General features: G+C 32.2%; 1 protein-coding gene across 1 annotated transcript in view; it reads left to right on the forward strand.

The window, feature by feature from the left end:
• Nucleotides 1–9618: 9618 nt before the first annotated feature.
• LOC143247143 (neurexin 1-like) overlaps nt 9619–12305 on the forward strand; it is a 63706-nt gene continuing 61019 nt past the window's right edge. The window contains exon 1 of the mRNA XM_076494748.1: nt 9619–9717. The gene's annotated coding sequence lies outside the window, so the exon portion shown is untranslated. The remainder of the gene's footprint in view (nt 9718–12305) is intronic.

The following is a 12305-nucleotide window of genomic DNA, read 5'->3' on the forward strand; positions in this document are numbered from 1 at the left end:
GTATGTTAATAATAGTTGATGACTTTCCAAGAGAGTGTGTGTGTGAGAAAAATTCAGAATTCATTTTAGAAAGTGGAAATTGAAAGGTAGTGAGAAGAACCATCATCCATTAAAGGGTCAGTAGGTGAAACAGATTAGGTGCCCATGTCACTTAAAGTTGAAACACAATTATTAAATGCAAACAGGAAGGTGTAACGCAAAGACTTGATAGTGTGGCGTAGATGCTTGTAAAAAAACCGTGGGAATGGTGTCAGCATGTAAAAAGTTAGAAAGATCCAAATCCAGATAAAATATTTAGTATGATACCATCAGTTTCATCCATAAAATTCACTTATTTTATAAAGAAACAACAATAACTAAATAACCTGGAAATATTAAAAATAATTAGATGCTAAAAACAATCCTGACAAAGCTCTCAACGACTAGCTTAATTTAGGTTACGTTATATTTCTCACTCCACTTATCTCAAAGTGAATGTCAAAGCTCCTAACTAAGATTTGTTAGTTTAAAAATATTTATATCAGTTTACAGGATATTATGATATGTATATGACCATGCGTTTATGAGTAAAACCTTAGTACTAATGGATATAATATTTATGAAATGTACAATTATCTTTGTTTTCTTCAATTCTGTTCTTATGGAATTTTGCCAAATATCAACAAATATAAAACACTATATGACTGTCACTTCAGAGTTGAAAATAAGACTTAAGTCACTTATAACCAGAAAGTTCCCAGAAGACTCTTGGATTCCCTACTGATCAACTACAAAATATAATCCGGAGTGCATTGAGGTGAATGAAGAAACAGAATTTATTTTTAATAGTCCAGACAATTAAAGTAACATCGCAGAACAAAATATGTAACTGACCCGAGCATCAAAAATGTAACTCACCGAAATAAAATTCTGTAAATGCAAAAGTTGAAAAGAGAACAACCCTTAAAAAAATCTCGTTCATGAAACAGCCCAACTATCCACTGAATTTTTGTGTACTTCATTTTTGTACTGAAAATCAGAGGCATGTAAACATACCACTTTAGATCTATCTTTCATTTGCCTTCATTATCAGAATTCTTTAGTTGTTGAGTAAGACGATGGAAGAAAGACAAAAATCCATTTTTTAAAGTTATTTCATTTCAGTTATTTAAAAGAAGTTATGGACCAACATGTTATTATGCACCCTCTTCGTTCAAGAGAATGCATTTCTATTTGAATGGATATATATATATATATATGTATATAATGTGCTGGTTTAGAGATTGCAGAAACTGAACAGTGATTAATATTAGGTTGTCCAGAAGTAAATGTCGCTTTTGAACTGAAAGTTTGGAAAAGCATAACCCAGTGTTGTAAAACATGATTTAATCAAAGTAAGCACATTTGTTCCACCACACTTTTACTAACGTGTAACGATGATGTTTATGCCTCTGCTGTAGAAATCAGAGTTTCTATGGTCAGTGAACTCCCTGAAAGCTTCTTCTGCAGTTGCCTGGTTTTGAAAGCGTTTATTGTTCAAAAAAGTTCTCATAGTGCTTGAAAGAATGAAAATCTGTAGGAAAAATGTCTGGAGAATAAGGTGGATGAGGCAGAACCTCGATTCTCTATTTGTTAAATTTTTGGAGCTTCATCCTTGACAGGTCTCATAATGTCGAATTTGTTGATCTTCAGTCAGCTCATGTGGAACCCACTTATCCAGCGTTTTCGTCCTTCTAATCGCATTCAGTGGTTGGCAATGATTAATTTGCTTGTGCCTAACTTTTTTTTGCAAGCTTACTGTTGTGCGAGAGTCTGTTTCAATTACTTCCCTTAATGCGTCTTCATCTAAGGATGGCTTCCCTCCACGATCTTCGTGGTTTCCAAGACTTTCATTTTTATGTTGAAACCTTTGGAACCAACGCTGAACTGTACGTTCAGTAAGAGATCCACGCCCGAATCCCTGGTTGACGTTCCGTGTAATTTCGGTTGTTTTTCGTTCAAGTTTGAAGTCGTAGAGGAAAATCAGACGAAAGTCCTTTTTATCTATGCTGCCTTAGGGATTACGAAACTTACTCTAAGTAGAGTTGAAACAGCAGACAATTATGACGCCTTGTAAGCGACAACAACAACGATAAGTTATTCAATATTCAGCTTCTAAATGTCATCGGGATAATTCCCTCATTTATTTCTGGACAACCTAATAGATAATATTTAGAAAATAAAAATGTGTGTTACAATAATTGTGTGGTATAGTAATCGGTTCAAATATACTGTTGAATAAAATTTAATAGATATTTAAAGTAATTAGTGCAGCATCAATATCAGGATAAGTTATGGGAAGAGAGACGAAGCATATATAAAGTAGATAGTGGAAATATGGAAAAATATTTCCTTGGAGGAAGAACATTTTTTTGAGCAAGTCATCAGTACCACATTTTGGGTTTTAAAACTCCGAATGATTAATTATGTTCAGAGTTGGAAATGATGTTTGACAATTAATGTCATTATGAAACCTTCTTACATTTCAATAGTACTATTAAGCAACTTCCACGTGAAAAGCTAAACGAATAACATGACACTCCAACAAGTGATATACTGAAGCCATATTTGTAGATTTGGTATAATGTTATTATAGCGTAGTTCGTTCGCTAGCGGGTTCTGTAAAAGTATCTGGGGAATATAATTAATGTTCAGTTCACATAATAAGAATATATTATTTTCTTCTATAACGTTTCTTCAAACTTGAAACTTGTTACTTCTGTAAATTGTTGCCAGCCTATGTTATAAATGACGTTAACTAACACAAAACAAATCAACATACAGAAAGTAACGAAAACACTTACTGGTTTATTATATTTTTTAAGCAGCCAAACTTGCCTATCTCTTTCACTGTCTTTCAATTCACATTCTATGTTTCAATGCATTACAAAAAATTTAATGTCAAGTAAACTTTGTAATTATTCATTTGTTATATTAAATTATCAAGTAAAGTTATCGAATATAGCAAATTTTAAAAATGTTAAAGAAAAGGTGCCCCTAAGAAACTGCCGGAAGCGGGTTTGGTGCGATATCTTAATAAAATTATAATAAAAGCAAATAAGATGAAGACACTGACAACGTATGCCTACTTTGAAATAACCGTATACAGCAGACAAAAAGCTGATGGATAATTTTATGGGTTATGAAGGTGAAGTAAAAGAGTAGTGTAACAGACCATTTGTACTTCACAATATTGACACTGTTCTTTTTTTTTCTGTGATTATTACCGGTCGAGAATATTGCAGTCGGATTCGTGTGTGTGACTGTCTGTGTTTCTCGAAAACTAATAGACAAGATGTATATATTTTTACACAAGATGGGAAGCTAGTTCAGGACAGTGCTCTCAAAATTTGTTCCGGATTCTGGATCACTTTGAAACTTTTTCTTTTGTATAATGGGGAGATAAGGCACTTTCGTGGTTTTTGGTTAATAAAAGAGTAAAGTATAATTTGATTTGTAAGAGATTCCATGGAGAAGGTAAGATTGAGACTCCTCATCACATTACAAAAATAAAGAAGAAAAAGATCTGTATCGTTGATCATTTTGGGCTTAAAGGATGTTTTGAGTTTTGAAAACTGAAATTTTACATTACTCAATATAAACAAACACATACCCTGTTGAAAAGAAGGGGTGGAGCGAGAGTATGAAATCTCTCTAATTGTTCTTGCAGGATAAGTTATGGGAAGAGAGACGAAGCATATATAAAGTAGATAGTGGAAATATGGAAAAATATTTCCTTGGAGGAAGAACATTTTTTTGAGCAAGTCATCAGTACCACATGGAACAAACATGTTTGCTTATATTTCTTTTCTAGATATCTGATTTAGTTAAACAACTTACTTTTCATGTAAAACAAGGACACGACACAAAGTCGCTAAGCCATCAACTGACCCTTTGTCATCAAAACAACTATAAAACCTAGTGAGTTATATATATATATATGTAATTCTGTGGACTGAGAAACAATGACAGCTAACTTCACTTGAAATCATTCAACGAGCTGATTTATCAACAAACACATTAACAAATAAAATTCAAAACTTATAAAAAAATTAAAAAAACTAACACAACAATTGTTTCTTCTTCGCAGAATTTAAGATTAAATTACCTGACATACCCGTGAACGAAGATAAGTTGCATTTTATAAAGAAGACCTAACTTTGCTACAACTCCTTTTAAACACATACAACTGACACAGAAATAGATTTTGAAAAATTAAGCAGGAATCTAATTTGAAAATAAAACAAATTCAAAAGGACCAAAAATATAATATTGATCAAAAAATCGAGTTGTATGAACAAATTATAACAGCAGTAGCCTTCATTTCAAGGTTTCACAAAATTATAGCTGTATATCTTTCAACATAAAAAACGAAATCCAATGAAGTTTTCGAAAAATTATCCAAACCGTTAAGAATTTTAAACATTCAATGTAAATCAAAACAAATACTATTCAAAAAAGGAAACATTGAACTTGCTAAGCTACGTAATAACTCCAGCCTAATAATAAAAATAAAAATAGAACAAAGCTAAAACATCGTTTTGATCAATAAAAAGAAAATACATCTCAATAACAAACGAAGGATTAAATGATCCAAACAAATATTTAAAAATAAATAAAACTCCAATTCCATACTAAAGACAAACAAATAAACTTTTTAAGGCATTTGAAAAAGAAGGGTCCATAACGTCAAGCTTAGAAACTGGTTACAATGTGAAGAATAGTAGAACTTTCTAATTCCACGGACTGCCGAAAACTCATAAAACACCAAACAAAATTGTTCGTGAGGAGAACCTATTATTCCTTTAACCAGAATTTTGATAAATACCTGACTAAATTATTTCAGCATACTACAGCTCTGATAACACAATAAAACAACAACACTTTTATTTGCTCCTCAACAAAATTGATCCACAACACAAAATAACTAGTCCTAATGTAAAAAAAAAGCTGTATACTAAAAGAAGAGCCTAAAAACTTGTTATTGAATTAGTTATAAAACATTAGGAATGGAAAATTTCTACATCCTCGTAAAGTCTTTAAACTTGCAAAGAAGTTCTGTTTCAAATTCAATGACATTATTAAGGTTAAGATAACACATATTTAAATTTTGTATGACACAGATATTTATAAAAAGAACAATGTTTAATGGTACCTGATAAATACTGATATATGATACTGTCCAAGTCTCAAAAAATAATAAATAATTCTCTCAGTTATTTACTGTATAAAAATAAAAACCTTGAGTCTGAGGACTATTTCACACGCTCGATATATTTTATGTTTTCTTCACCATCAGGATCACAACATTTGCAAAAGTTAAGAATTATTTGATTAAACTTACATGCACATTATACGTAAACAATTTCACTTCATTTATTATATAGTTCCCTTTAGTCCTTTGTAGTAAGTCCCTCACTTCACCGCCTAAAGAATGCCACTACATCAGGGTAGAAGTAGGTGAAGGGGAAGTTTTGTTTTGTTTTGAAATTTCGCGCAAAGCTACTCCAGAGCTGTTTGCGCTAGCCGTCCCTAATTCAGCAGTGTAAGACTAGAGAGAAGGCAGCTAGTCATCACCACCCACCGCCAACTCTTGGGCTACTCTTTTACCAACGAATAGTGGAATTGACCGTAACTTTATAACACCTTCACGGCTGAAAGGGCGAACATGTTTGGTGCGATGTTGGATTCGTATCCGAGACCCTCAGATTACGATTCGAACGCCATAACCCATCTAGCCATGCCCGGCCCGTGAAGGGGAAAAGGGGGGTGATGTTATCGAAGATGACGAGGCCATAGTTCCAAGTTTTCCACTAGGGATGTATCGATAGAGACGCGTTCCTAAGCTATGAAACTATAATGTTGAATTTATAGTACGATACCCTACAGACGACCATACTAAATGATTACATAATGGTAGCACAAAGTAGAGGATGACTTGTACAAAACTTGTATCAACAAAAATTTATTAATTAAATTGTCCTGAAAAGGGATAGTTACTTCCAATTCATTAGTTAATTAAGCAATCATAAAAAAACTCTTTAATGTATTTTCTTATAACAAAGCCACATTGGGCTATCTCCAGAGCCCACCAAGGGAATCAAACCACTGATTTTAGCGTTGTAAATCCGAAAAACTCTTTTAATATAAATTACGTTTGTAATTAATCGTCCTAAAAACTTAACATTAGCTATCTAAACTGTACTAAAAAGGACACTTAAAACTAATACAATTATAACTAATTTGTTCTAGAAAGGTTCATACAATAATTAAAACTTATTGGTTAAAGATTTTATTTACTGATTCATTAATAAGTTTATAATAACTTGTTTGCTTGTTTTAAATTTAACGCAAAAGTACACGAGGGATATCTGCATTAGCCGTTCCTAATTTAGCAGTGTAAGACTAGAGGGAACTCTTATGCAACTTCTATAGCAATGAATAATGTAATTGACCGTCGTATTATAAAGACCTCACCGCTGAAAGGGAGATAATATTTAGTGAGATACAGATTCGACCCCGCAACCCTCAGATAAGGAGTCGAGCGCCTTAACTACGCCAGGTACATTTATAATTAAATCAAGTCGTGAAAAATGACTTTTAACACTAATTCATTAGTACATTTAATTTCATGAAATATTATTTATTGTAACATGATCACAACATATCTTTTTACCACGCACAGGAGACGTATCTGTAGGTTTAAATCGACCTAAAGAGGGCGATATTATGCAATAAATAAAACTCGTACTTTATAAAAGAAAATCGTTAATAAAACTTTTATCGTGTAATAATTAAAATGTTCACTAGTTTATGACAAAATTATTTGCACATGGTATAAGAAATTTTCCTCACGTCAAAACCATCATTTTAACGACTGTCCATAGGACTGAAAACAAGTCATTAAGTAAGACGTTGAAACATGTGAAACATTTAAAACTTTTCCTACACTTTTGGTTTTATTTTTCCCAATAAACTGAGTAAATGTTTTTATCGTATTTTGAAACTGGTGACAGTTTGATTTTTAAATTTTTATTGTGTACCGCTATATGTTCGTTTTGCTTTTATTTCCTATGATATCGCTAATTGGGAAATCGACATTGTTTGTGTGGGGCGGATTACTTACATGTAATAGTCTTTAATACAACTAGTCTTAAGTACAGCCTTTTTGAAACACTTACGTTGATTAAAATGTTTCGACGATATTTTCTGCAATTTCAATTCTGACGAAGAAAAACAACGTCTCAAACCACTTGAACGACGAACATTTTTCCATGGACTTTTTAAACGTTGACATTGTGAGAAAAAAAAGTATTTGAGAGTAAAAATCCATAAAAAGTAACAGATTTAATACAATATCTTACTTAGAAATGCGCACTTTAGATACAACAGAAAGTAGGAACCTTGAAGTATATCATAGTATTTAATACATGCCATACAGACAATTTAAACTTTGAATTATATGAAAAAAGTTTTAAAATCTGTACTGAAAAAAAAAACAGTCCAAAAGCGTTAAATTAATAATCAACACCCAAAACAAGTCTTGAAGATAAAGAATCCAGTTTTACCACAACTACATTTCATTATATCGAACATGTCGAAGAAAATCTAGTTGTATTATTAAAGCTAGTTTGTCTTGAATTTTGCACAAAGCTACACGAAGGTTAGCCACCCTTAATTTAACACTGTAAAACTAGAAAACACTGCCCACCACCAACTCTTAAAGTATTCTTTTACCAACGAATAGTGAGAACCACCATCACATTATAACGTCCCCACGGCTGAAAGAGTGAGCATGTTTAGGGGGATGGAGATTCGAATCTGCGACCCTCATTTTACGAAATACTGCAGTTCTGTATACCAAACAAAACATCACAGTACTTTATACCAAACACACCTGGGAGTAGTGAAACTCCTGCATCTAAAATAAATAGCAACTAGCACAAGACACAGAGTCCTATAAGATAAACAAGCATGTAACAAACCAAGATATGTAGTAGTGTAAAACAAATACGTAAATAGCAGAAGATCACATTTTTTGTAGTAGACAAACATGCAACCAAAGAAAATCACAGTTCTGTACAGGGAACAAAATGAACGTTCTGCATGATTTACATTATTCTTAAGAAATTGTGTCACAGAAGACAAACCAAACTAAAATTTATTACTGAAATAATTAGGAAAAGTGTTTTTATGTTTACTAATCAAATCGTACTCAACTATATCGCTACTCGTAAGCTGTTTTTTGTTGTTGTTACATTAACTCTCAGTACTTCATATTCTGGCGTAAATGTAATTCGGAAAAGGTTGCTTGTTTTCTTTCCGACTTGAATAACTCGAAACGTTTTGAGCCCCTGCAGAATACTCCATTCAACTACAAGTCACTTGGCATCAAAATGTTTGATTGAATTTCGTATATTGTAGTGAACCAAAAGTAGCTAAGTCGACTTACCAGAATACTTTGAAATGTTTCTCTGATTTACATAAACAAACAAACACTTATCAGTAGATTTAAAGATTAAAGTATCAAAATATGGTTATCGGGAAGTTTCAAAGTATTTGACTGAATTAAATGTGTCAAGATAAACTTATTAGAATAATTCAAGATATTCGTCTGAAAGAGATGTAGTAAAATAAATCTACTAGTAAATTTGATACACGTAGTTCTGTTTGAGTTATACAAGTTGATTATTTTGATACGTGAAGTTCTGTTTGAGTTATACAAGTTGATTATTTTGATACGTGAAGTTCTACTTAACGAATATTTCTGATATGCGAAATACTACTTGAGTTATACATGTTTGTTATTTTTATAGATGAAGTACTGCTTAAATTATGCAAGATAGTTAATTTGATATATGAAATATTGAGTTATTTAAGATATTTAATTCTGATATGTGTGAAGTACTGATTAAGTTATATGGTTTTTTAATTCACCATAAAATTTATCAACATCAAGTGCCGGGATTTATAGCGTAGACGATCATGTTTGTCCACCTTTCTCTGTCCCAGGCACTTGTGATTACGCCAATCACCTTCTTGTGTAGTTAAACTGTTTACAATCTACTCTCGCTGTATACTTGTTGTCTACAGATTTCTCGCTCGTTACCAAGTGTTCCATCCTCCTTACCTCATGACCACTCGTTACCAAGTGTTCCATCCTCCTTACCTCATGACCAAATTATGCTGCTTGTCTTTATCGTACATTTATTTTTGCTTATTTTAGAACTTCATTTGTTTTCCGGTTTTTGTAGGAAACCCTAAGCATTCTACGCAGGAACCATATTTCGGTTTCTTTAAGCGATTTTTTCCCATTTGTTTGTTTATTGTCCATGATTCGCAACCGCATATCAAAATTGGTTTGATGTAGCAGCTGAGGACTTTTTGCGCAACTATAGAACTAGGAAAGGAATTTGCATCAAAAGAACTAAAAAACATTCATCTTCAAGTTTGTTTTATTAGACGCATCTCTCTTCGTCCATACAAGTAGCTGTTTTATTGACTTAGTTGTTGTGTTTGTCCATAGAGGACCCTAGAAGAACTTTAAAAGGTGGATTGAAGTAAAATCTCTAACGTATCGATTAAGGGCGTTCACGAGTTCTTCCTGATATGGTTGTTTGTTCATCATGTAGTAGTGTCCAAGAAATGCTGGACACAGTTTACTGTCCTTTCTAGTAGGAGAATAGCTCAGAAAACAGAGTGAGTACAGCTTTAGGGTTACAGTTCTTTGTGTATAATGCATAGATTGAACACCTTCAGATAATCAGATTAGATTGGAATATTTGTGCTTGGTTCACCTCACTATCGGCGTACGCAATACTTTATGATTAATTTAGCTGCAGGATGAGGTTTAAGTTTTAAGTATTGCAGGTGTTTGATCAGTTTAAGTGTTTATAATTAATTGTTTCAACGCCTTTCATGAAAATCCAAGTAATTACAGGCAAAAAAAATGAAACAATTTCCAGTTTGAGAATTCAGTTAAAAAATTATTATTTCGTCTATTTTCATTGTAGAAAATACCAAAACGCAGGTAGCTATTATAAACGTCTTTAAAAATTAAAGAAAAAAGCTTTGCTGTCACAGCGTAAACAGATTGAGAGAAATTTACTGAATTTGTTCAAAATAAGAATTATAATATCTCAAAATTCAATAAGGTATCTGACTTGTTAGTGAAATATGAGTTTTTGTGCTTTTATAAATGCTCCTTATTCTAAGAAATGTGTATCTCTAAAGAAGTTATTAATTTAAAGCTATCTTTATATCTCAAATCATATTCTTCATTTTAAGAAACGTCCCCCAGTGGCTTAGCGGTATGTCTGCGGACTCATAACGCTAAAAACCGGATTTCGATACCCGTGGTGGGCAGAGCACAGATAGCCCATTGTGTAGCTTTGTGCTTAGTTCAAAACAAAACAACAATTTTAAGAAACTTGTATAACACAGCTGTTTTCTTCATTATACGAGATTTATATCTCAAATATGGTGTTTAAAACTGTGGGTTTATTTTTCACATTGTTTTATACATGTTAATCAACCTGATATTTCCAACGAATAAAAATTTGAAATTAAGTAAATAGACTTGTTAATTTCCTTACAGTTATCTCTATTTCACTGTATAACTTTCCCTCAACATACGTTTCATTAAACTATCCAGTATTTCAAAATATAATAATTATTTTCAAATTTCTGTGGAATTTGAGGTTCCTTGCATGCAAAAGCCTTACCAATATTATTGTACAAAGCTTTAATAAAAACATTTTACAAAGTCTAAGAAAACTATAGAGTTTATTTCAATTTGTGGAAAAATTTGTTACAAGAAATTTTTCGCCTAACTTGAAAAATAAACATCGTATTCTAAAATTATTTCATTTTAAGGTTGTTCGTAACAAATGGCGTTCCTATAGAGAACACAAACAATTTTAAAATAAAGTTCTGGCTTAGCTAGTTTGTTGGTTGATAGTTAAGCATAAATGCACACAATGAGCTGTCTTGACTGTGCTCACTAAGAGGATTGAAATCGGTTTTTAGTGTTTTAAGTTTTCAAACTTGCTGCTGTGTCAGTACGGTACGATGGACTCGGAAATTAAAGATGAAACCAGCCAGATTAAAATACAAAAGAAAAAAATCGAAAAATTTCTAGGAATACTGTAAAAGAGGATTAACCATCTATACTTAGGATATTTGGATTTTAAAATTATCACCTGCAGTAATAAAGTTTTAACGGAGGTAGAAATGAAATATTAACTTGTATTCAATGACCTTACGAAGTTTAGATGGGGGTACATGTTCTAGAAACACACAGACGATGTAATTTATAATATACCAGAAAATTATTTGTCTGGTAATAATTAAAAGTCTTAGCTAGATGATTACAATTTTCTTTTCTACCGAAGAAAGTAACTGAAGAGTATTATTTCGTAGACTTCCTGGCAACATTTGCCTACGTGATCAGTATAGATAAATGTGTGTGTGTTTTCTTTTTGCAAAGCAACATCGGGCTATCTGCTAAGTCCACCGAGGGAAATCGAACCCCTGATTTTAGATAGATAAATGAGTACACAACTTTTGTTAATAGGTTGGAATTCAAATAATTGATTGTGTCTTTGTGATATTATAAGATTTTAGATCCAGAAAATGAAACAGAATTTTAAGGCAGAACTCTGATTTTAAATACTTAAAGTATGATAAGGACATTGTAATAACTAAAACAGATAAAGGTAACGTGATTGTTATTTTGAATAAAGTAGGTTATATCAATAAAGTGGAAGGTATCATAAGTAACACAGATAAGTTTGTAGAAATGAAGAGTGATTGCAGATTAATTAGGGAATCCAATTTTAAGAGATACTTTCTGTTAAATTGTAAAAATAAATATAACATCGCAACAGAAGATATGTACCAAAATATTAGATCAAGGAGCTTTATATATATTCCGTAAGATTCACAAACTGGGATGTGTAGTTAAGTCATTTTTGTTTTCTAATGCAGGCACGTGTAGTCAACCTTGTCTGTAAAAGAGTAGCCAAAAGTTGGCGACGGGCGATGTAGACTAGTTTCCATTCCTGTAATCTACCATTGCTTAATTAGAGACAGCTAGCGCAGTTAGTTCTCATTTTATTTGCAAAAATTCAAACCTAACGTTTCTAGCCCTCTATTTACTGATAATGAAATTGGAGTAAAAATGTTTAATTTTGCAACAAAACTGTCTCATTTTATATTTAACAGTAGGATTTATGAATAAAATGATGAACGTTGTTCGCTCCTCTATGTAAAACATTTTCTCAACC

This window comes from Tachypleus tridentatus, chromosome 3 (assembly GCF_004210375.1).
Source record: "Tachypleus tridentatus isolate NWPU-2018 chromosome 3, ASM421037v1, whole genome shotgun sequence".
NCBI classification, from domain to species: domain Eukaryota; kingdom Metazoa; phylum Arthropoda; class Merostomata; order Xiphosura; family Limulidae; genus Tachypleus; species Tachypleus tridentatus.